The 23,261-nt window shown below is 44.2% G+C and overlaps 1 protein-coding gene and 1 long non-coding RNA gene across 10 annotated transcripts in view; one reads left to right on the top strand and one right to left on the bottom strand.

The window, feature by feature from the left end:
• The window catches only part of LSAMP (limbic system associated membrane protein), an 888,518-nt gene that overhangs the window by 670,871 nt on the left and 194,386 nt on the right, over positions 1–23,261 (top strand). The window lies entirely within an intron of this gene.
• LOC128781788 (uncharacterized) lies at positions 19,044–20,569 on the bottom strand. Its single transcript, XR_008428514.1, has 2 exons — positions 20,490–20,569; positions 19,044–19,281 (listed from the first exon to the last, which is right to left on the bottom strand). It is a non-coding gene; the product is annotated as an uncharacterized LOC128781788 (long non-coding RNA).

Here is a 23,261-nt window from a genome sequence, read left to right as displayed (position 1 = left end):
CTGTATTCCCCGATCATCACCTCAGTGCCACCACAGATTCTGGGGGAAGAAGCAACCTGAAAAGAGCAGGTATGAAATGTGAACCTATACAAGTAGACTGCTACAAGATGAAATCCCTTAATAGGTTCATAGGAGGTCATACCATGTTCCAAAATTAAAATCAAAACCTGGAAACAAAAAGGAAATAGGAACAAGTGCAGTCAAATGCCAAATTTCATGGACTTATTCACATTTAATTAAAAAAAAAAAAGAGGAAAAAAAGGAAAATATGAAAAGATTACACCAGGGACATAAAATATCTAGGGGGTTTTGTTTGTTTGGGGAGCTAATTGTTTATTTGATGGAGTTTTTGTTTGTTTGTTTTGGGGTTTTGTTTTTGCTTTGGTTTGGTTTTGGTTTGTCTGTTGTTGTCGTTTTTTTGGTCTTTTTTTTTGTTTTTCTTTGTTTATTTTGGTTTGGTTTTGGGTTTTTTTGTTGGTTTTTATTTGGTTTTTTTTTAATGATGAAGTCTTCATCTGTACTATCTTAATCAGTTCAGGTATTCTCCTTTAATTGTTGCTGTTAGTTCTGCCCATTCCAAAACACCCTTTTTTGTCAGTCACATTAGACTTTGGGCTGATTTATTTTTTTTGTTGTCATCTCCAAAATGAGGGGCATTGTTCTGTCCTGCAGCCCAGGAACCTAGCATGGCCTCTGCCCAGCATCCCAAAGTGCACATCCTGGGTGTACAAGTTGCAAATCCAATGGAGGAGCAGAATCTGGTCAGGAATCTGTTGAAGATTAGAGTTTGGGGAGTTGATTCACGTTCATCAACGTACTATGATACTTCAAAACAGTCTGTCTTCTCTACCGCTTCCTTTCTTCATTTCCTAAAAACATTTTTGTGAGCATCATTGGATTTCTGCCATACCTGACCTTAGGTATGACTTTCAGTTTAGTTGCAGGATTGTTCCTCCCCTCTCTCCCCTTCAGCTGTCGTCCCCTCCACCTCCAGCCCATGCCTGTGATCTGCATCCCAGTCACCTTGCATGCATTGTTCCACATCCTTCTCCCTTTCGCATTTATTTATTTATTTCTCTTCCCCGGGGTTGGAAATGGGGAAAAATAAAAATAAATATGCAAATGAAAGGGAAAAAAACGGAGAGAAATTTAATTAAAATGTGTGTGTTTCTTTCCCTTCGAGTGCTTTAGGGTGGAATAGCAAATTCTTAAAAAAGAGAGCACTCAGAATAATGTTAAAGAGCTGGAAACTGATTACATGCAATTGAAAATGAAAGCAGGGAGGGGGTGGTGGAGATGTAGCATATTGAGATAGGTAAAAGGCTCAGGGAGACTCTTGCTGGTGAGGGGGCATCTTTCACTGTGAGTTACAGCCAAGCAGGCATTGCGTATGAGGTCTGTAACAGGGTTTCAGATATTTTGCATCAGGAGAGAGGCAGGGAGAAAAGCATTTTACTTTGAAGAGCAATATGAAGAGGGCACCTTGCAGACGAGAGCTGGGAAAAAAAAACAACAGTCGGGAAAGACAGGGGTGGGGGAGAGCCACCACCCTCTGGTTTGTATCTGTAGATCTGCCATACCCCCAGAGAGGACAGGACTTCTAGAATGCTTGAGGGTAGGGAGGCGAGAGAGAAATAAATAACGGAGTCTCATACTTTATGCAGGATCTGCAATCACCAGTTCTGAGCTTGATCAAAGCCATAGCTGTAATGCATCTGTATGAAGGAGAAGGTGAGGTTGTTGGGCTGTGGAGTTGCGCTTCAGCTTATTAAAGATTCAAGGATGAAAGCAAGTTCTGGAGAGGCGGAGAGGAGGGAAGTCTCCCAGCCTTACAGGCATGTTTGGACAGCGGTGGTCTGGCTAGGTCCCATTTCTGATTGACCCCTGAGTGTTCACAGGGCCATGTAGCAGCTTCCTAAAATAAGAGAGCTCCCTTAGACTGACCATAGGACTTTCAAGTTTAAACCCCATCCTCCCCATAGACCCACTATGACAGCATCAGGGCCAGCAATAGATTTGCGTGCCAATGGTGAGAATGTGTATATTATGTGGCCTCACTTAGGAGCAGCACTTTTCCAGTGCATCTTCTCCATTTTGCTCTCAGTCCAACATGGGAATAATTTCTTGGCAGGCTGTTCTTTTAATTAAGTGCAACCTTTGAAAGCCCACATCCCCACTTGCACCCTACCTTGGTTCCAGGCTGCCAAGGCCTCTTCATTACTCAGAGCCCATGGGACACCTCGTGAATTTAATTTTTAAGCCTTTGATGTTCTATGAGGTGTGGGCCTGTCCCTCTGCAGTCATTAAAAGATAGGTTCCTAGCAGCTCTTCCTTGGGGCCATTGCTGCCTCCTGCAGGGAGTCCTCTCTCCAAGCTGAAGCAAACCCCAAGCCTCCTTTACCTGCTTTGCTGACATCTACTTGCATTGTCTTTGGGAGGCACCATTTTGGTGCTGTTCCTTCCTTTCTGGGTCTTGGCTGGAATGGGGGAGGAGAGCACTGGCGACAACTACCTTACAAGCACTTTGAATAGTGTTTGGACAAGCTTCCATATTAAATAACCATATTAAATAGTTCCTGATTCTGACTCGTTCCTGCACTGCCTGAGTCCTCAATAAGCTGTCTTGGAAGGGGCTTAATGGCAAAGACAACAGCTGCTTCCTACTCTGTTGTAGCAGGGATTGATGCTGCAGCTTTTATAATCCACCAACTGTAGCTCTCCCCTTCTGCCCACAGATATTAAGGGTCCAATTTGCCCTTCTATTTCCCATGCCTTTTAGAGTGAAAGAGAGAAAAGAAGTCCTCTTGCTGTGATGCAGAGTGATTGCTGCCATCTGACATTCACATTTATCTGCTAGGTCTTTTCATTATCTCCCTCCCATTCTGCTTGTTCTCAGCTGTTTGCTGATCCTCTTCCTTCCTCTGAGACTGGCTGTTGTTAAAACTCCTCTGCTTACCTACTCTGTATATCTTGACTTATCTGCTTGGTTCACGTCTCATTCATTGATTTTTTCATACACAGCTGCTAAATGAGCACTGTTTGCACCTCTTCCACAAGTATCTTCTGCTTTGCTACTGCAAATTCCTTTGTAGTCGAACTAAAACAGTGTAGCTTCTCATTACAAACAGAAAAGCCAGCAGGCTTCTGATTTTTCTTACTTCTTCCTGTGCTGCTTGTTTTATTTCAGTCGAGAGGTCACACCACTGGTGACTCCTACTAGAGGCGTTTCCCTAACTTTGAGCCCAATTTATCAGTCAGGATACAAGGTTCATTTTTCCCAGGTGACCCAGACCAGGGATAGCCTCTGGCTGTTACACAGCTTTTCAACAAACTGTGTCAAGAAGCAGCAAAATCCTACCTCTGGGAACATGTTCCCTTTCTTAGTTTTACTCTGTGTTGTTACAGTCTTGTTTAATGTCTCAATTATGTATAGACAGGCACAGGCTGCAAATTCAGATCAGAAATCCGGAAATGTTTGTGTCCTATGGGCTTGTCTGCCTCAGTTCATTTGTACCCCTACAACTATATAAATAGATGAGGGATAAGCAACAAATACTTTTGTAGGAGTATCTGTGTGCCCACATTTGAGGGTTATTCCATACCTTTCAAAGCTGCTTTAGTAGTGCCAAAATTAGTTGTGTAAACATGAGAGCTATGCAATTGTATGGTACAGGCATGCTCACATGCAGCCAAAGTCCAAGTTAGGATTTCTATCCCATTTGTATCTGCAAAGGCATCAATCCCACATTTCCTTTCCATGAAATCAGTGGGGTCTGTGTTAATTTTGACATAAATCTTCAGCCTCATCTTCAGCATAAATCTTTAGGCCTGATGTATGGGGAAAGAGGGAGTAATAGAATCAAGAGACACAAAACACAGCTCATGATATGCACAGAACTTCTGTAAGATTGTGCTCTGCTTTGGAACAAGGTGTGAAGATGATGCAGATAAAATAGGAAATGGCCAGAATTTATGCTGAAAGCTCATATCTCCCTGTTGTTCTGCTGTGTGTTCACTGCAGTCAGGTTTGGAAGTTTAGGGCTGTTGACTTTTTAAAGTAGGAAAATGGTTCCATTGTCTTCTGCAAGTGAAGCACTTGTGTTATTTCAGAAGTGGGAATGAATTTGGCTCATGAGAGATGTCCTGTGCTTGTAATTATGGGAATCTTGTGCTTCTGGAGGTCTTCTAATATACATCTACATCTGCCAGTCAAGCAAGAAGCACTGTCAGAACAGGATTTCTTGAGACTATCTAGGAAGTCCAACATCTAATATTCATGAACTTGGAAAGGCACTGACATGTGAAGTAAAAAATTAGTCAAATCTTTCAAATATCAGGACTGGTCAGTAGAATAGGAGATCCAAGAGGAATTGGTTTGTCTAGGCTTAGATTTTGCCATGCTCTGCCCTCATTTGTTTGCAATGCAAGGCAAAGGACAAGTTTCCATGCCCAAGGCATGCAGCATTTTGCTGTCTCGGATTTTGAGGGGCAGCTCATGCCACCAGGACCTCTGAAAGTTTCTAGACCACACAGTCCGTGAATAAAAGTATCTGGGCAGAGCAATACAGTTGGGAATCCCACCAGAGTGCAGTGAAAACCCTTTGAGTGCAGAGGTCTCCAGGGGTGAGAAAGGCTCCTGGGAAGTGAGTGAGTCGGAAGCTGGGAGCCTGCAGGGCTGCTTGTCCTATCTGGTTCTCAACTTCTCTTTCCCAATTGTGAAAGGCTGGCAGCATGCATATGTCACTCTTAATCTTCCTTTTGCATCCCTGTTTTGGCTGTTGTCAGGGCACCGTATTATGTGAATTGGAATTAAGCAATTAAGGCAATAATGTTTCCCTTGAAGAGTCTGACAAGGCAGAAGGAACACAGACTACTTTTCAGACAAGCTTTTTGTTGCATATTTACCTAAAAGCTACAGGAAGAAAGAAATGGACCATGGTACACACGCACACACCAGCTTTGTGACCAAGCCACCTTGGCCTCCCTGTGCATCCCTCCTTCTTACTTGTCCCATAACATCTCTGAGGTCTTGGGTCCTCAGAGGGGCTGCTCACTTGCCACCCTCAGCACAAAGGACTCAAAGGAAGGGTCTGCCACAACCTGTAAAAAAACTGGATCTTGAACAGATTTTTAAAGATCTAGCGCAACACCATACTTCATGCTTTGGAGCAAGGGCATTTGTCATTGACTCATGGATTGCACTTTCACAGCTTTGCAAGGCTGGTGTGTGGGGATGAGGAGAGGGAAGGTTGCTGTCAGCTGCTGGGAGACGAAAGTTCAGAGCTGCTCTCTGTGAGGAGTTTTCTGATTTTGCAACTTAGCCAGCATCTTGTGTGAATTCTTCCCATCAGAGGTCCTCTTGTTCTAAAAGTGACCTTCCAATCTTCCTTTGTTTGGCTTCGTAGTAAGTTTGTGAGAAAGGAGAGGGTTATGCTATTGAACTGTTTTGGCATTGATTTTTATATCATAGTCAAAGATGGGCTAAACTGAGGCAAGTCTTAATTGTCTTGGAAGCCAAGGTGCTGGGATGCTAGTCTGACCTCTTGAGAGTCATGCTGCTGGCACCTCTGCACCTTCCTTCTGTTTAGCAGATGAGGTGGTGTCTTTTAAAGACATAAAATTCACTTTGAACCAGTAACTGTGCTAAGGATCAGACCCAGGGTTACAAATGTAAGATTCTGCAAAACAGCATCATTTGAAATAAGCTTCACCCTGTGATTTTTCTTTCTTTCCTTGCGATGTGGTTGGTCACCCATGCTTTGAACCTGCTTAGCTGTTGTCAGGAGCTTAGCATTTTCTGCATTTCCTACAGGTCTCAGGAGGGAAAGGAGCAGAGAATGGGGAGTTACTGGTTTGTTGCCAATGGAGTTACGTAGGGCGTGATTCACCACTGCTCCATTACACCCAGAGTCACACCGGCATAAAAAGATGAGTCAGACGCAGTGACTCAGGCTCCAGTGCTCTAAATAGTCAGCAGAAGTGGCAAGCCTAGTCCCAAGTGGCACTAATGACTGAAAGATAGTTTAAAAAGTGTGTGGCTTAATGTGGTATATTTCCTAGCTCACACAGGCACACAGGGAATCATTACCAGATAGAGATAATTGGGTGATTGTGTAACAGAGTGGTCACATACACTGATCTACAGTAGTGCATGGGAGGATTTGGTTCACTTTGAAACCTCTTCCCAAGTTATATGAGCTAAAATAAAGGCAGGCCCACTCAGGGCAGATTGCTGGAAGCTGAGAGGATATTGTGGGGATGGAAAACCCCTTTACTTTAAGCATACTTCACTGCCCACTTTCAGGAAAAAGGATTATAGAGGCCCTTGTTCCAAGCCAGCAGGGCTCATCTTAAGCTAAGTTGCTAGGTAGGGGTGTAATGAGATAATTCAGACAGTCTGAGGATCACTCTTTGTTTATATAAAGTAGCATTCATGTGGAAACAAAGCTGTCCCAGTCGGCACCCATGTCAAAAGCTGCTCTTTACGTCTCCATCTTGCTTGGTCATTTCCTAGGGAGACCAGCTGAGCTTATTCTCAGTAGCAGTTGTTTGGCCTGAATTAGTACTCAAGGAAGCATTGGCTCAATCGATCCAGATAACTCTATCTAGCCTTTGTTTAAATAAGACCACAAGTTCTCACTGCCTCTACATCATTTATCTGCTGTGTAGTTCAGCAGCCAAGCTGTGTTTGTGGAGGAAGGCAAAAAAAAAAAAAAAAAAAAAAAAGAGAGAGAAAATATCCCACAACAGCTAAAGGTAAATACCTATTTCTTCCTTCATTTAGGACAGTTAGAGGAAATATTTTGTGGGTAATATCTAGCCTTGCTCCCCTTCATCCCTTTGCCTTGCTTGCCTATAACTACCAAGCCCTGGTTTTGACTTCAATTGCTCTTTTTATCCCTCTAGCTGAGGGTTGCACCACATTCCCCTCCCTTTCTCTGGATGTTTTAATGAGCTTGCATTTTCATGAAAGGCCAGATCTGATCGTGACTTGAATGGCAGCTGCCAAACAGAGCTCTTAGTTTCAAACTCAGCAAGAAAATGGCTTTGCCTCCCCTCAGAGCAGCTTATGTACTTGAGACGCTCAGTCATTATGAGCAATTTCTATTAAGAGCTGAGTACCTTTTGTGTTCTTTGGGGTCTGCTCAGCTCCACTGTCGTGGTTTGACATGGAAGTGAATTTTTTCCGGGAAGTTGGGTCAAACCAATCAGTGGTCAGGTTTGGATATTGGCACCTGGAGTGACCACTGAAAGTATGGACACGCCTCTGAGAACACAGGGGGTTAAAAGCAAGAACTCCCAGGGGAGCTGTCTCTTTTGGTTCCGGTTGTCAGAGAGTGCAGTGAGACTCTCCCCTGCCCAGCCTTAGGCTGGGTGGGGGAGGGGAAGCCACGCGGCCTTGTCCAGGTAGGCCAAGGGGCTGAAGGTCTGGAACCGAGCCAGCTCCTGTGGACGGAAGGGTGGAGAGAAGCGGAGATGCCTTTGTTCCCCCCCCCACAGAGGGAAAGTGACACAGAGCCTGGCGGCACCTGGAAATTTGCCGGCAGAGGAGAAGGAGAAAGGGGGGGGGGGGGGGGGGGGGGATGGTGCCCAGCGTGGGAGATGGAACGTGGGAGACGGAACGCTGGACCGAGATATCAGCCGTCCAGGGAGTCTGAACTTTTAACCCTTTCCAGGAAATGAGGGCTTTGTAAAATATTACTCCTCCTTGATTTGTGGTGGAAGAGAGATAGTCCGGGACCTGAGATGTTAGAAGAAGAAATATTTAGGTGGGAGGAGATAATGAAGTAGATTTTGGCTGGACTTTTCTTGTTAGCCATGGACTGAACCAAAATCTCCTGCAATAGAGACTGCATTTTAGGGGGATGCAGTGGTAACCCAAGGAGACCTGCTTCAGCTTCTAACAGCACAGGAATGGCAAGAACAGAAGAAAGCTGAGGAGGGAATGGTGATGCCCTCTGTCTTCGGGAAAGAAGAGGATTTCTGTTCTTGGACCCTTGGCCCCAGGGGAAAATGGGGGGGACTGTAGTCCCAGGATGAGAAGCTGAACTGTTGTATCTTTGGGTCCATGGCAAAGCATCCTTAAAGGAGCCCTATGAGCAGTCTGTCCATGCACGGTGGTGAGAGCACTGTGACATGGAGAGTGTCACACTGGCAGATTTTCTCTGGGCGGTTGCCATGTGTGACAGGGAAACACAGGGTGGCAGCTGTGTTTCCTGGGGGGTCTGTGGCGCAAGAGAGACTTCTCTCTCCCTTGATAGTTTGAGTATTGATTATCTGAAGGGTGGTAATTTGATCAGGAATCCCGGGTGATGTTTCATGGTGGGTGTTTTTGGAAATTGGGAGGAGGAGGGATGTTTTAAAAGGTCTTCATCCTGGATTTAGTTTGTGTTTTCTGTATTAGTAGTAGTTTAATAAAGTTTTTTTTCCCTTTGTTATTAAGCTTGGGCCTGCTCTGCTCTGTTCCTGATAACATCTCACAGCATTTATTTGGGGAAGATGCATTTTCATGGGGGCACTGGCATTGCGCCAGTGTCAAACCATGACAACCACTGAGGATTGTGCCTTCTCTGTGTTTTGAACTAACACCAGCAGAGCTTAGACAAGCATGCTGGGAAGAATGTGACTACAGTTGTTGTCCTGGAAGTCTTGTTTTTTCTGCTGGTTCACTAGGGTACCCTCCCTCCCTTATTAATATATTTATTAAAAAAAAAAGTTGAATTTTTTACTTCTTCTGAAAAGCATCTTCCATTTTCTTTATGCCTGGCAGACTTTATCTGCATGCTGGGCTTTTCACTGGACTGGAAGCATTCAAAGAGTAAACACCATGAAGGACATGAGGGTTTTTTGGGTTTTTTTCAGGGGGCGGGGGGCTGGTTCCAGGCTATGTAATTGTAAGATGTGAGGTGTCATTACCAACAGAAGATACACTAAGGTGCCCTGATGATGAGATTGGCTCAAGTCCTGGCAGTGGAGCAAGTCTCTAAGAAGAGGGAGACAGGTCTCTTTTTCCACCAGTTGAAGTCAGTATGTATGATGGGGGGTGACAGGAGAACCCACAGTGAATAGGTGGGACTTTTTCTGTCTCAGAGGACAGGGATACTCAACCCAGTTCTTCTGCAACTTCCTCAGCCACAGCACCTGGGCAATCACAGAGGTGCATTTGGGCACAGCATGCACTTCAGCAAAGAGCCTTAGGAGAAAGCACTATCAGGAAATGCTCCCAAGTACCACTCTAGTCCTGGCAAGGTCCAGTGACCCTCTGACTTCTGAAAAACAGAGAATGATTAGGATGTGCTGCAGCCCAGAAGGAGAGATTGTGTTTTCTCCTTCACCCCATGCCTCAAGCCCCACAACTGAACCTGTGGCTTATGGCTGCCACAGCTTTCAAAGTGATAGGAAATGAAGCAGCTGAGGGGAGGAGGGAAACAAAGCCTACCAAGTTTATCCTCTGCCTTTTTAGTATGTCAGTTGCTTTCAGAGAATTCACAGGTACATGAGTTCTGGGCAAAGATAAGGTGCATGTACAGAGTAATTTCTTGTCTAAGGTGTTTTGCAGTCCTGTGTATTGGAAAAGGGAAGTCAGGTAAGCTACAAGAGATATCTTCAGTAAAGAAGATGGTACTAAAAACATGAGTGAAGCACTGTGGGTGAATACTCAAGGAAAGTATCATCTATGCTTCTTTACTTCTAGGCATCCCTTGGCATGAGCTTTTGGTCACTGTGGGAGGCAAGACACAAAGCTAAACAGAGCATTTGTTTAACCTGTACAACAGCTTTTATCTTCTGTGCTATGTGAGGCTTGGCCTCCACGGCCCCCTGGGAAGCAAATCAATCTGTGATCGCTATTCACATCAAAGGGGAAGTCATCAATGCCTTTTTTCATCAAGTTTAAAGTAATATTCAATCACATTTGAAAAAACTAACACTTACAACCTGAGTTTTGGCTCTCTTATAATTTGCTCTGTGCTTGGCATGTTTCTTCACTCCAGTGTCCCATTCCATGCACAGTTGTTTATTCACATTAAGGCAGTAAAATATAGATGAGGAAATCTTACAGATGAGAAATTCTTACATGTTCTTTTGGTGGCTTTTTTATTTGGCCACAGTAAATGATGATGCAAACTGAAAGACTTCAGATTTTGGTTCCTCACCTTTGATTTTTGCACCTAATCTCTGCAGCTTCATCTGATCAGGCAACATAGGAAATCTCCCCTCTGGGCCATTTCTTGCCTTGTATGAAGTATTTATATCACTCTCTGATCCATTTTATCAACATGCCAGAAACGTTTAGGCCCTTGTTCTTACCATGTCCCTGGAATAGCATGGGTCATCATCCTATTACTCCTGAACTGTTTTGCAAGGAAGCAGCCAGAGCACAGGACCCTAAGTAACCTGACCAAGCCAATCAAGTCAGTAGCAGAGCTGAGCTCTGATCATGCATCCCCAAGGCCTGTATTTGTGTTTCTTTCCTGTGCAAAATCCATGAGCCCTGCAGCCTTTCCCAGCATTCACTTAACTATGCCTGCTTCCAGCAGTTCCTTCAGCATTTGAACCCCGTGCATCAGGAAAGTAGAGTGGCCCCATTTATTGCCATTAACATGCAGGCACACACTGTTTGTCTCCCTCTGGGAACATGATGGGAAGACTTTTAGTGTCGGGAAAAATAGTAATGCTAATAATAATAACAACGGCAGCAATAATAAGAAGAAAACCTTCTAGGTGTCAGTTCCATATTTTCTGAGGTTAAGTTCTCTGGAGCATAGCACTCCATCACTTTTCTCAGCAGGGTATAGTTGCTCATAACTTGAAGGTTTTATCTCTGGGCTTCCTGTACTGAATAGGAGAAAGGAGGCAAATCTTGCATTCCGTAGAAGCAAAGAGGTTTAATTAAGTATCACATTTAGTTGTTCCAGACTCCTGCTTGACAGTCTCTGCATATTGAAAATTGTCTCCTTATTTTTTGGTATTGAAAAGATAAAAAACATCTGTCTTAAATGGTGTCTGTCCTGTGTGTCCCTCTGCACCTTGGAGTGATTTGTGCTCCAGGACTGATGCACAGGTCCTGCTGCCATGCATTTGCATGACTCTGGTGCATGCTGTGTTTCTCACCAGTCTTAGGGTGAAAGTGCCTCCTCTGTTCTGCTTCCAGTGGCCCTTTCTGTCATCTGAAGTCCAACCTGCCTTCTGCCTGCTCTGTGGCATTTGTCTTTGGGTCTCTCCTCTTTCTTTTTTCTTGTTCCTTTAGGACTGGGGAAAAAAAGCAAACTTCACCTTGGAGAAACTAGTTTTCTGGACTTTTCTTACACTGCCTTTCTTGCAAAGATCTCAGATCACCTGCATCTTGCAATAATTAATAATATAAAGCTTGTTGCCCCTGTGTGAGACTGACCAGTTTTATTATCATTGTATGAAATTAGCTGTCTCTTTGAAGTCTACTTAATCTACTTCGGGACTGTGACACCTTGCATACAGATCCTAAGCAATATACTCCAGGAACTAGAAAACCAGAGAGACTGGTCAGAGTGCAGTAGCCTTAGCACAGAATCAGCCAATCCATCTGTCATTCCCTCCTGTGCTCCCAGAGTCACACATCCCACGCCATCAGGGACAAAGAGGTGTGGTTAAAACTGGTTCACCCAGCAGCCTGCTGTTGACAGAACTTGAAGTGCCTGTCCTGTGTGTGCAAACGACTCTTGCCTTTGCCTGTCCCTACCACAGGAGCTCCTCTGGATAGGGAAGAGCTGGGGTTGCCCATGGGTCTTTTTGCAGCACGCCCACCCCAGCCACTGCCAGCCACACATCACATCCCTGCTCAGTCACTTGACCGTCGCCACTCTCCAGATTATAGGTCTGTGGCCTTGGGACCTCACAGGAGCATTTTGCTGGTTTTGACTGGAGTACACTTAAATTGTATTCCCAGTGCCTGGTAAGAAGCTGTGTTTTGGATTTGTGCTGAACACAGGGTTGATCATATAGAGATATTTTCTTTACTGCTGATCAGGGCTTACATAGAGCTAAGGCATTTTCTGCTTCTTGTACTTCCACCACACTAGCAAGGAAGTGGGGGGTGCCTGGGAAACTCGGAGGAGACACAGCCAGGACAAGTGGCCCAAACTGACCAGAGGGATATTCCATTCCCTATGACATCCTGTTCAGTATATAAAGCTGAAGGAAGAAGGAAGAAGTGAAGGACATTTGGAGTGATGGTGTTTGTCTTCCCAAGTAACTGTTACACGTGATGGCACCCTGCTCTCCTGGGGATGGCTGAACACCTGTCTGCCCATGGGAATGGTGATTTAATTCTTTGCTTTGCTTGGCTTGCGTGCTCAGCTTTTGCTTTCCCTGTTAAACTGTCTTTATCTCAACTCCTGAGTTTTCCAGCTTTTACCCTTCCAATTCTCTCCCTGATCCCACTGTTGAGGCAGTGAACCAATGACTGCCTGGGGCTTGGTTTATGGCTGAGGTTAAACCATGATAAATGTTTCTGGGGATAGGGGTCAAGAATGTCTCAGGCTGGAAGAGAGTAACATTTAGACCCTGTCTTGTGATTTTGAAGGGCCAGTCTCTGGAAGGGGGAGAGAAGATAATTCCCTTCCAGCTCTGCTTGCCAGTAGTGAGGTGTCACGGCTTGGTCTCTGGTAGGGTGTGACACCTGGTTTGGATACAACCAGAGCCAGAGGTTTGTGCTGGTGTGTGAGCCTGCACAACCTCTGCTGGGAGAGAGCCATGAGGAGGCATAAAGGCTGCTGGGGGAAACAGAGTCTGTGTAAAACTATCCTGCTTGACCAAGCCCAGGAGGCTTCATAGGAGGCGGGCCTGGCATTTACATCCACTATGTAGAAAGATCACAGATAATAAGCTCTGTGTTTGTGTGTGTGTGTGTGCATGTGGGACAATGAGAACTAAGTTACTCCTGCTGAATCTCATCATAAACAGTACCCAACAGCAGTTTTTCCACTGGAGTTGTTTTCTGGGGATGTCAAAGTTATGGCTGAAAGAGAAGAATGTGGTGATTCTGTTTCCTTGTCTTTCTGCTCTTCTATCAAGGATAAAAAGCATTTCTGGGTTGCTTTCCCCCTACCTCCCTACCTCCCTACTGCAACTTCTACATACAGCACAGCAGCTTTTCTGTGATGCATGTGTCCCACCTCTGTGCCAAAATCCCCTGGAAACCAGGCTCCCACTGTCTGTGATTGATTGCTATACCTTGTTTATAGCTCCAAAAGACTGAGAGGAGCCAGCACACCAGCCTGGCTGGAATAAGGTGCATTTTTGTCTCTTTGAAGGGTCTCACAGTGGCAGGTACCACTGTGGCCTGTTGAAGCACAGACTCTGCTATCCTCAGCAGAGGGAGACTTCATCATTACGTGGCGACAGCAGCCCTACAGTTCAAATATAAAGTGGGACCTATGGCAGGAGTCCACAAGAGGAGAGGCAGGATAGGAATGCAAGGGGAGGTGAAAGAGAGAGACAATAGTTAAAACAAAAAAGAAAGATAAAGAGTGACATGAAGACTTTACTCTTAATTTATAAAAGGCTTCATCTATCAGCTGGATTGCCTTAATGTGTCTCCTAACAAGGCTCCCCCAACATTCACACACCCCCTTTCCTTTGGTTTCACTCTTTGATATTGTCACATGCTCTTCATTTTCCAGCACATTGCATTCATTCTTTGCCTTTAAACTCTAAGGATTAAAGCAACTGGATAAAATAAATAAATAAATGAAATTAAAAGAGCTGACATATCATGCTGTTGTTGGCAGCCTTTGATTTTCTTCCAGAACAAGATCATTACTTTTTTTCTCCATCTTTGAAAAAAAAGCAATGGACAGATGACAGACTCCTCATCTTACAAATTCTTTTATCACTTGTGCGCTGTGGTAGGTGTGGGGAGAGGCTGAAGAATGAGAGGCTTGTAGTCTGTAGTATAGGAAACTGTGAATGACTGTGAGCTTAGAGCCAGGTAGCACCCAGACTAGCCCTGGATAGGAAATGTCCTTTTGCTGGGATTTTATACCAGCCCCAGGACAACAACTTCACAGTCCCCATTGAAGCTTAGACGGTGCTCCCACATAGAAACAGTGAAGATTAGGGTCATCCTGATGAAGAGCAACCTCAGTTGTAAAGTGTTGAGTCCCAAACAAGTATTTCACAAGCTTTCAGGAGACACATGACCACTGTGGGTTTTTTGGCGCAACCCACTGTTACAAGCATGAAATTTGTAACATGAAGCATGAAGAGCTGATTTACAGAATTTGGCACTGGATCTGAGTCTATGTCTGTTTGTAAGTCTCCAGGCCCAGGAGTTTTGCTGACAAAAGGTTAGGCCCATCCAGGAGCTTTTCCTAGGTTTGAAGCTGAGCTCAAGTTTGTTGAGTCTCTAATACTTTGGAGCAGACTGAGTTGCCCCTTTCCATGCACAGCTGCAGTGAGGATCAGTGAATCTGACACAAGCTACTTGGTAGCCCACTAGAGGCACATTTCCCACCATGAAATTTGGAGGATATGTGGCTGTTCAGATCCAGACTTGTTTGGGCTTTGAACGTATCATAAATCTCTGGCACTGAGTGATGCTTTGCTGTGCAAATGAAGTCCAAGGAGGGCCAGGAGCAAAGAAACCGTGTTTGCACTCAGTTCCAGCCTGATTGAATCATAGAGTGGCTATAAATAAGGAGAAGGAAACTGTTGCAAGGAAGCTGATTACTTGAAATTGTCCCTTCCTTTCCTTTGCTTTCTCCAGGATGGTTCAGTGCATCATCTGTATGTTTCGGACAGGAAAATTTTGCTGCATCCTAAAGTGGAGTCTCTTCCAGCTGTGGTCATGTCATTGTTTTCTCAGCATTACTCTGCAATGTTGTTGAGAGGGTTTCTAAAGCTACCTCCTAACCTAAACCCCTCTGTTATGGTATGGTAGTTATGTGTTTCTCCTGAGTAGAAGGCAGCAACAGATGAAACAAAAGGAATTCAGGATCTTCTCCAAACTAACTTGAGCAAATAAGGCGGGACACACTGATGGGACTCTGTGCGTGTCCTACAAATGTACTTAGGTACATCACACAGTGCTTTACAGACAACTCTGATTACGTGCTCTCAGTCCTCTTTCCAGGACAATGTAATTCATCTTGTCAAGACCCCTTATCTCAGTGAGTGTGTTGACATGGAAGGGGCTCCAAGCCTGTGGAACTCAAAGACAATGCATTCAAGATCACCTCATGAAGGGCCAGAACTGAATGATGTAGTGAGGCTGTCTTGTGTTGCTCTTTCCAGCCAGCAGTCCTACAGTTCCATTTGGCATGCTCAGAGTTAACATCATGTTCTCAGCCACACTGGCTGCACAGCTGTACCAAAACACAAATCTGTTTTCCCAGCAATTGTCCAAACTGATTCTCCCCATGGGCGACTCAGCCACGACTAGAGAAGCAAATGTAGAACATGTCTCTTGGTTTCAGCCGACCCTGAACTCGTGTGTATTGTGCAGCTGTTGCTTTAACCAGATACAGAGACTTAATTAAGTTAGGGTGACCTCTGGAAGTGTAACATTTAAGAGCAAAGTGGCAGAAAGCATTCTGGGTACCACTCTGCAAATAAGAGTTTAGTTCAGGTGTTCTGTACAGCTCGCAGAATTTGCACATTTTGGAGCTCTGTGACTCTACATCCTCTTTTCTCTTCCGCCCCACACAGGCTAAATGAATCAGTTTTTATGTGCTGGAAATATTCAAGGGAAAGGACATTTTCAGTACTTAAGCCTCCAAGTGAACAGGTTAACCTGTGCTTCTCTGTATCATTTTATAGGGAAAAGTTCAGAAATAAATTCTTCTGCATGCTCATAGTTTCCCCTCTCACATCACCACAAGCACTTGCCTTGTCTCACTCTGTGCAACCTGTCCCACACAACCACCACCCTCCATGTTACTCTCACCTGTTCTCACTCCTGCTGTGAGTCATGGGAATGGGATTTCCCATTAATTTAATGATCCTCTCTGGATGTGTTCATGTGCATCTTCCCAGTTGTGAGCACACCCTACTGCACACACTCAACATGCTCATATTGCTGCCATTCCCCGATGCCCCCACCTATGCTGGCTTGCAAGTGCTCTGCCACACAAAGCCACGAGCACTGTTCTCTCCCCTTCTCTGGTATTTATTTCTTGTGCACACAAGACGACCGTCCCTGGGGATTTGCTTCTGTATTTGCCTTTGCAGTGATCACAGGCAAATTGAAGAGGATATGGCAAATACTAATCTGAAGCTATTAATATGAGCTATTCCTACAAGGTTCTGCATGGCAGCAGCTGCAGAGAGAGGTGGTTCTGATGTCTTTTTCATCACCTTTCTGAAAAGCCCCCTGAAGAGACACACAGAGCCATGAGACATTTGCAGAGTATATGGTGTGGGAAACGGGAGGGGGCTGCTACCCATGCAGAGCTTTTCTTAACATGTGAGAGCTTGCTGGTCCACTCCAATACTGGAGATACTGGACAAGGGCTTAGATGTGAAGCCTCAGAGGTTAAACCCAGCCAGCTCATATCCTGGTTTATGATGAGCATCCAGCTGGCTGGAACCACAGGACACAAGGAGGAAGGTTCTAGAAGAAGAACACCAGCTGTTCTTGTGTTTGACACCAATTGCAATGAACCCACAACAAGTGAAAAACATTTGATTTTCTTGCTACCCTAGGATTATCACCTTGAACAGCATTTCATTCTCCTTGTGGACCTAAGGGCAGTCTTCTCTCCCACCCTGTTTTTTTGTTCACAAAACTGGCCCATCAAAGCTTTGGAGCTCAGTCACTAGCTGTGGAATTGCAGAGATGTGCTGCTAGCTCATTTGTTGACCAGAGCAGGTGATGCATAATAGCCTCTAATGCAGGAGAAGAAGCAGTGAAACACCAGGAAAGCAACAGAAGAATAAAAAGTAAGACAGATGTGCTGACAGAGCACTGTAAATCATGAACTCAAGAAGGAACCACAGGCAAACATAAGAATAAGATTCTTTTCATGAATTCTTCTGGCTGTGGAAGCACAATGAACTCTTGTCTTCCTGCAGCTTCTGCACTGAGGATTGTGGTCCTTCTCATTTCCCCTGCTGCTGGAGGTCGGCTCCTGAGCAGGTATCATTTGTTACTCAACCCTCTGCATGAATAGGAGTTGAAGCAGCAGTCTGAGGCAGCAGTGGCACATATAACTCCAAGTGGCTTGCTCAGCAATCCACACATCACATTTAAATATGTTCCACTCTCACCAGAAATAGATCAGCAGTGCCAAAGATGGAGCTCATTTCATTTTCCTCAGCAGCCAGCAAGCATCTTCCCTATGCTACTCTCAACCTAAACTATTCTGCTTCAACATGAGAACAGGGTCAAGACTCTACAGCCTGTCTGCCTGCTGATTCTCCCATTGCAACCACCTGTCTAACAGACTGCTGGGTCTCCAGGATGGGCACTTATCCATCTAGGAACTGGCTCATCCTCAGAGGGTATTTCCTCTGAGTCGGTAGGCAGGTCTCACACAATCACTGGAGTCTCAGTCATCCAGGAATTCGACCACTGTAATCTTTATCTGGAGAACCAGTTCTTGTATACTTGCTGTCTTAGGGGTGATTCAGCCTTTTGGTAGAAGGCAATTGCCCAGGTCAAGCTGTGTGGAGAAGACTGAGCTTCCACAGCAGTTTTTGAAGTTAGAAAGCAGGTGATGTGTTCCAAAGCCTGTGTTGTACCTTGCAGTACAGATGAACATTCTTGAGAAGATGTCCTCAAAGGTGGTGATTATCCTGGTAGCCTGAGGCCTGGGACATCTGCATTAACTTCCATGCTCTTACAAGTATCCTGCATGAGCTGGAGTCTTGCTCAGACATCCATCTGTCCAGACATTTGAGGCATTCTTAGCCAAGGAAGGATTTATACCAGACCCTGACTTTCTACACACTCATCACAGAGAATTAGGTAGTTCACTCAGGCATTCTACTGGTGCTCTGGGGATAACCTCATCTTTCCTCTGACTCACTAAAGAATCAAGCTTTGCTAGCCATAGATAACAAGTACCTCTGTCCCTTCAGCTGGGATGAAGGAGCAAACAGTGAAGCCTGCTGCTTGCAGGCAGCAGGGGACTGAGCACAGCCTCTTTGCTTTGGCACCCTGGAGCAGCGAGGACATTTTATGTCTTTCCAATGGGTTTCACAAACATTAATTATCCACTGTTCAGTTTGACTTTGTACAGTTGGCATTTAATGGGCGTAGTAGTGTCTGGCTTGGAGTGAGTGTGTTATGGTATGAGGTGTGATCTTTTAGTACATGCTCTGAAAGTGAGACCTCCCAGCTTTGCAAGCGTTGCCTGGGGAAATAGTCTTTTCTCAGCAGCATGACAAAATCCCTTTGCCCATGCCCACAGGCTGGCTGGCAGCTCCATTTTAGCGTGCACCACTTTGTCTCTTTCTCTTCAAACACCAGGGGCATTTGTTGTGCCAGACTCCAATGGGAGTGGTGTTAATTGTGAGACTTGATCACTGGAGTCAGGGTAACGCATTCACTAGTGTCACTGTGTCCCTGCAAGCTACTGCTGACCCTCTAGCCCAGGGTTAGAGAAGCCTGAAATATTAGTTACAAATCTGACTTGTCAGGGCCAGGTTCTGCTGTTGTTACAGCGAGCCACACCCAAGACAGGGGAAATTCTCACTTGGAGGTGGTGGTGGGAAGAATAAAGATATGAGAAAAGCAGGGAACTGTTAAAGCATTGTCACTGTGTCATAAGCAATTTGTAAGCAGCTTCAGATTTTCTTCCAGTGCTTTAGGGCTTGATAAGTACTCACTAAAAAGGAGTAATTTTTAGGCCTCTAGCTGTTCTTTACAACCTGTTTGCTTCAGTGAATCATTACTTGCTTAGTATTTGCACTCTTTTATTGGTTAACTGAGTATCATGCTAATTGTTTCTTTCTCAACTGAGTAACTAAAATACTGATCAATTTTTTTTTCGGTTAATTTGTTGGGGTATTTTTTCCATCTGAAATACTAACATGTCAAAATGGAAACATTTCACAGAAACATGTGGGGTTTATATGCATTGATCTTCAGTTTTGCAGGCCCTGGATTTAAATTTCTGGTGAAAAGGTGAGACATAGACAGGGTCGAAGTGGCCAGCAACTTAAGGAGTTGGGGTCTTGTGTGAGATGTAGAAAACTCCAGACAAGCACTTGTATAGAAATCAGGCAGAAACTTGTATCCATATCTTGCATGTACCAAACAACTTAATGACAGCACTGTTATCTGCTCAGGAGTGGCTCTTTCTTGTAGAAAAAAGAAAAAAAGAAAAAAAAATTAAAAGGCTGTAATAAAACATGGGAGCAGATTACAGAACTTCAAAATTTATCATGCACTGGATTTAATTTATTTTAATTATTTTGGCCAGTCCAATGAATAACAAATAGCTTGCTGTCTGGTAAGAATCAGCTTTAGCAATTAACAAATTTTCATGTGACACCCAGCAAGCTGACAAATGCTCACAACTAACAGGTGCCATGAGAACATGAACCACAGCTATTCAAACTCAGCTCTTTTGCTCTTTTGTTTCTGTAGATATTAACCAATTCCTTTTACTCTTCTGTTCACCTAAGACTAGCAAATACAGTATTATCCACCAATATAGAAGTAAAATAGGAGCCCTTGCCAACTGCAGCTGTTACCAGACCTCAGGAACCTCACAAAAAAGATGTCAATGTCACAGTAATGGGTCTCTTGCTTTTATGTGTCTTCTCTTTGGTGCTTTTGGTTCTTAACCTGAATCACCACTGGTTCTTTTGTTTAAAATTACGTGCTGTTCATCATAGATAAGGTGGATACATTTGGAAGTAATTTTGAATGCTTCTTAACAGAATTTTTTTTTAATAGCTAATTGTGGAGAATCTACACTTGATGCCACCTGTAGTTACAAACTGTATTCTCAGATACTAAGAAATAATCTTTTGAGTCTTAAAAAAAAAAGTCTTCAGACAGCTGTCCAACTCTGGAAAATAAATGGGAACAATTTGTTTTTAACCATGACAATGCACAATCTGGCAATTTTGAATCAGAAAAACTTGGACCCTGGAAATTAAACTGTCAGTACTAAAAAGTATGAGACTGTGAAGACCAAGAAGTGTTTAATCAGTATGTTAGGCTCTCAAAATGGCCAGGAAACATTGTCCTGGAAGGACAAAACTCTACAAAACGTAATTGTAGTGTAAGGACAGACGAAGGTGTGTGCGTGAGGGACAAGAGCTGGAAAGACAGCTCTACTGGAGGCCAGTAGAGGAAAAAATTGTTTGCTTTTTCCATCTAGTAATGTAGAAGAGAAAAGTCTTGTTCTCCCTAAATCCCTTCCACACTACTGTCGTTAAACTGTACCCGTATGTTCAGGGACAGAGCAGAAGCTGCAATGCTGACCACATGGCACTGGTGCTGTAAATGCATAGTCATAGATTTCCTTGTGTAGACAAGAAAAGATGCAAGCACTAACCTAGGCTGCAAGGGCAGCAGTGGCATCCCACTGTTAGACATCATCACACAGACAACCATAGCTCTGATGGACACCTTGACTCTGCATTCTTATGGAACGCAGAATCTTGGGCCATCACTTTGTTGTTGTTGACGTCCCTGACATCACTACACATTCTACAAGACAGACACAGACATGATGGAATGTGCCCAGGAAAGGGCAACAAAGCTGGTGAAGGGTCTGGAACACAAGTCCTGTGAGGACAAGCTGAGAGAGTTGGAGTTGTTTATCCTGGAGAAGAAGAGGCTCAGGGGTAACCTTATCACTCTCTACAACTGCCTGAAAGGAGGCTGTAGCCAGGTGGGGGTTGGTCTCTTCTCCCAGGTAACAAATAACAGGCTAAGAGGATGTGGCCTTAAATTGCACCAGAGGAGGTTTAGAAAGAATATTAGGAAACATTTTTTCACCAAAAAAAATTTTCAAGCATTGGAACAGCTGCCCAGGGAAGTGGTGGATTCACCATCCCTGGAGCTGTTTAAAAGACATGTAGATGGGACACTTGGGAATGTGGCTTAGTGAGGGTTTGGCAGTGTTAGGTTAATGGTTGTACTCAATGATCTTGGAGGTCTTTCCCAACCTAGACTGCTTTATGAGCCCAGCAGTATCCCTGCCCAGGCTGCAGCTGTCATTCATCCAAGCTTTACTGTAGCAGCATATTGGACAGTAATGTTTGCTCCAGGCCCAGGGACAGTGATTGCATCTGCTCTCTAGTAGGATGCCCAGGATTTTCAGCAGACTGAAACTAAACAGTATCTCTGTAGTGATGAACTATGTTTTGCCATTACAAACTCTACATGCATATAAGGTTTTTACATCTCTATTCTCTCTGGTCATAACCTTGTTTCCTTCAGTCTTTCCCTCAAACAATAGAGTATAGCAGATTAAGATACCTGTGCCCAGAATATCGTGTTGTTATGGGGTCCAAATATTGATGTGGTTTCATCAAAAGTCTTTAAAGTCTGGTGAATCTGAGGATACCAGGATGAATTGAAGGGGCAAGGGCTGAACCTGAGATGCTTTGCCCATGGCTGGTTTAGACACAGCTAAACCTGAGTGATGCCCATGTTTCTTGAACACTCAGTTATGTGCTGCCTCCCCACAGCTTGTTGGCTGTCACTTATGATCTGAGGGGAGTGTCCCAAACCAGTCACTCCCAAACAGTGCAAACTGCACATTTGTGTTTGAATGTAGCTCCCCGCATGTGTGTCTGATCAGCATCTGCAATTGATGTCAGGGAGATTGTTACGGTGCTGGGATGAGGAACCTTGGTTTCAGGTCACAATGTGTGACTCTGCTGTGACTTTGTTTTTGGCTCTCCTATTGTTTGTTTTATTTGTAAAGCCCTTTCCCCTCATCCTCTCCATCCCTGTCTTTCTGTTTGTAGAGAAAATAGGCAGAACTTACACATAAAGGTGCCCTCAGAGCCAATTTGCAGCAACTGGTAAAGATCACACTGTATCTATCTAAAAATGCTTATCCATAGGGAGCTGTCTCTGAAGCTGAATGTAAAGATAGGTTTAAAGAGGTAGCTAAAGTAGGAAAATACACTGTTTTAAACTAGAGAGGGGCAGATCAATTCAGGAACAGCGAGGTTGTCCTTAGCCCCTCACCTAAGCCTTCTCTGAGAGCTGAGTTTATTTTTCTTTTACTTTCCATATACTTTTGCACTGCTTCGTTTTAATTCAAAGAGCAGAAGCACTGAAGTATTGCTAGACATGCTGTATTAGCAACTCTTTTGTGACCACGAAGTAGAGAGACATGAACTGAAAGCTCTAGACCATGCCTTTACAGATCCAAATCCCTTGGCATTTGATCTCCTGTTTGCGAGTTAATGGGTTTGCCCTTTTTCTGGTTTCTTGGGATTCTGTGGGGAGTTTTGTGCTTCCTCTCTTTGTAAAGCTAAGACCTAGCTGCAAAGTTTGTCTCTAGATTTTGGCCAAAAATATTATTATTTCTTTTGCCCTATCTACCTAGCCAAACTAATTTGGAGTTTTGTTGGTTATGCCAGCTGGAAAAAGAAATTGGCAGTGAAGTCAGGTTTCTCTGGCAAGGTCTGCTTGTTCACAAGAATGTATCAAGTCTTGCTTTCTGTTGTGCAGCAGGTTACATACAATCAGAGCTGTTTCTTCATCCACTGTTCCAACTGGTTTACAGAGAGCACCCTGATATGAGAAACCTTCTCCCTGGATTCTATCTACTGGGTCATCTCCGTTGCTCTTCAGTGCTCTCCTCTCTGTTAGCTCCGGAGTGCTGTCAGGTTTTCTACCCTCCCTGCTCCATTGCCATTTGCATTTCCAGCAAGGTTTCTGAGCAATTCCAGGCTCATGCGCACTTTAACTACTATGGTGACAAACTCAAGTAGCTTTTGCAGAGTAATTAAGCCTATGAGTTTCAGAAATGTTTAACCTGTGTCCTTGGGGCAGTTTGGGTTATATTCTAGATCACACCTGATGAGCACTAAATGGGGCAAAGCATCTGCACTTTTTTGGCTTTAGGCTGGCAGGTGATGCAAGGCTCTATCAGTTGTTTAGGAAGCAGCATAAGCCTTCAAGTCACCTGTAAGGTTTTTATTCCTAAGAAAAATTATCTGATTCTCTATTCCTTCTGTGGGCTTCTATCTCCCTCTCTCCCTTGCCCCTTATGTATAAGTGTTGTAAAGCTATCTTTAGCTGAGCTACTGGTTAATCCAGCATTAGTCGACCTCTCTAATTATACTTTGCTATTTTCTCTCCC

Source organism: Vidua chalybeata, chromosome 2 (assembly GCF_026979565.1).
Source record: "Vidua chalybeata isolate OUT-0048 chromosome 2, bVidCha1 merged haplotype, whole genome shotgun sequence".
In the NCBI taxonomy this organism is placed as follows: Eukaryota; Metazoa; Chordata; class Aves; order Passeriformes; family Viduidae; genus Vidua; species Vidua chalybeata.
The sequence above is the reverse complement of the archived record's forward strand: the minus strand, read 5'-3'. Positions and strand labels throughout refer to the sequence as shown.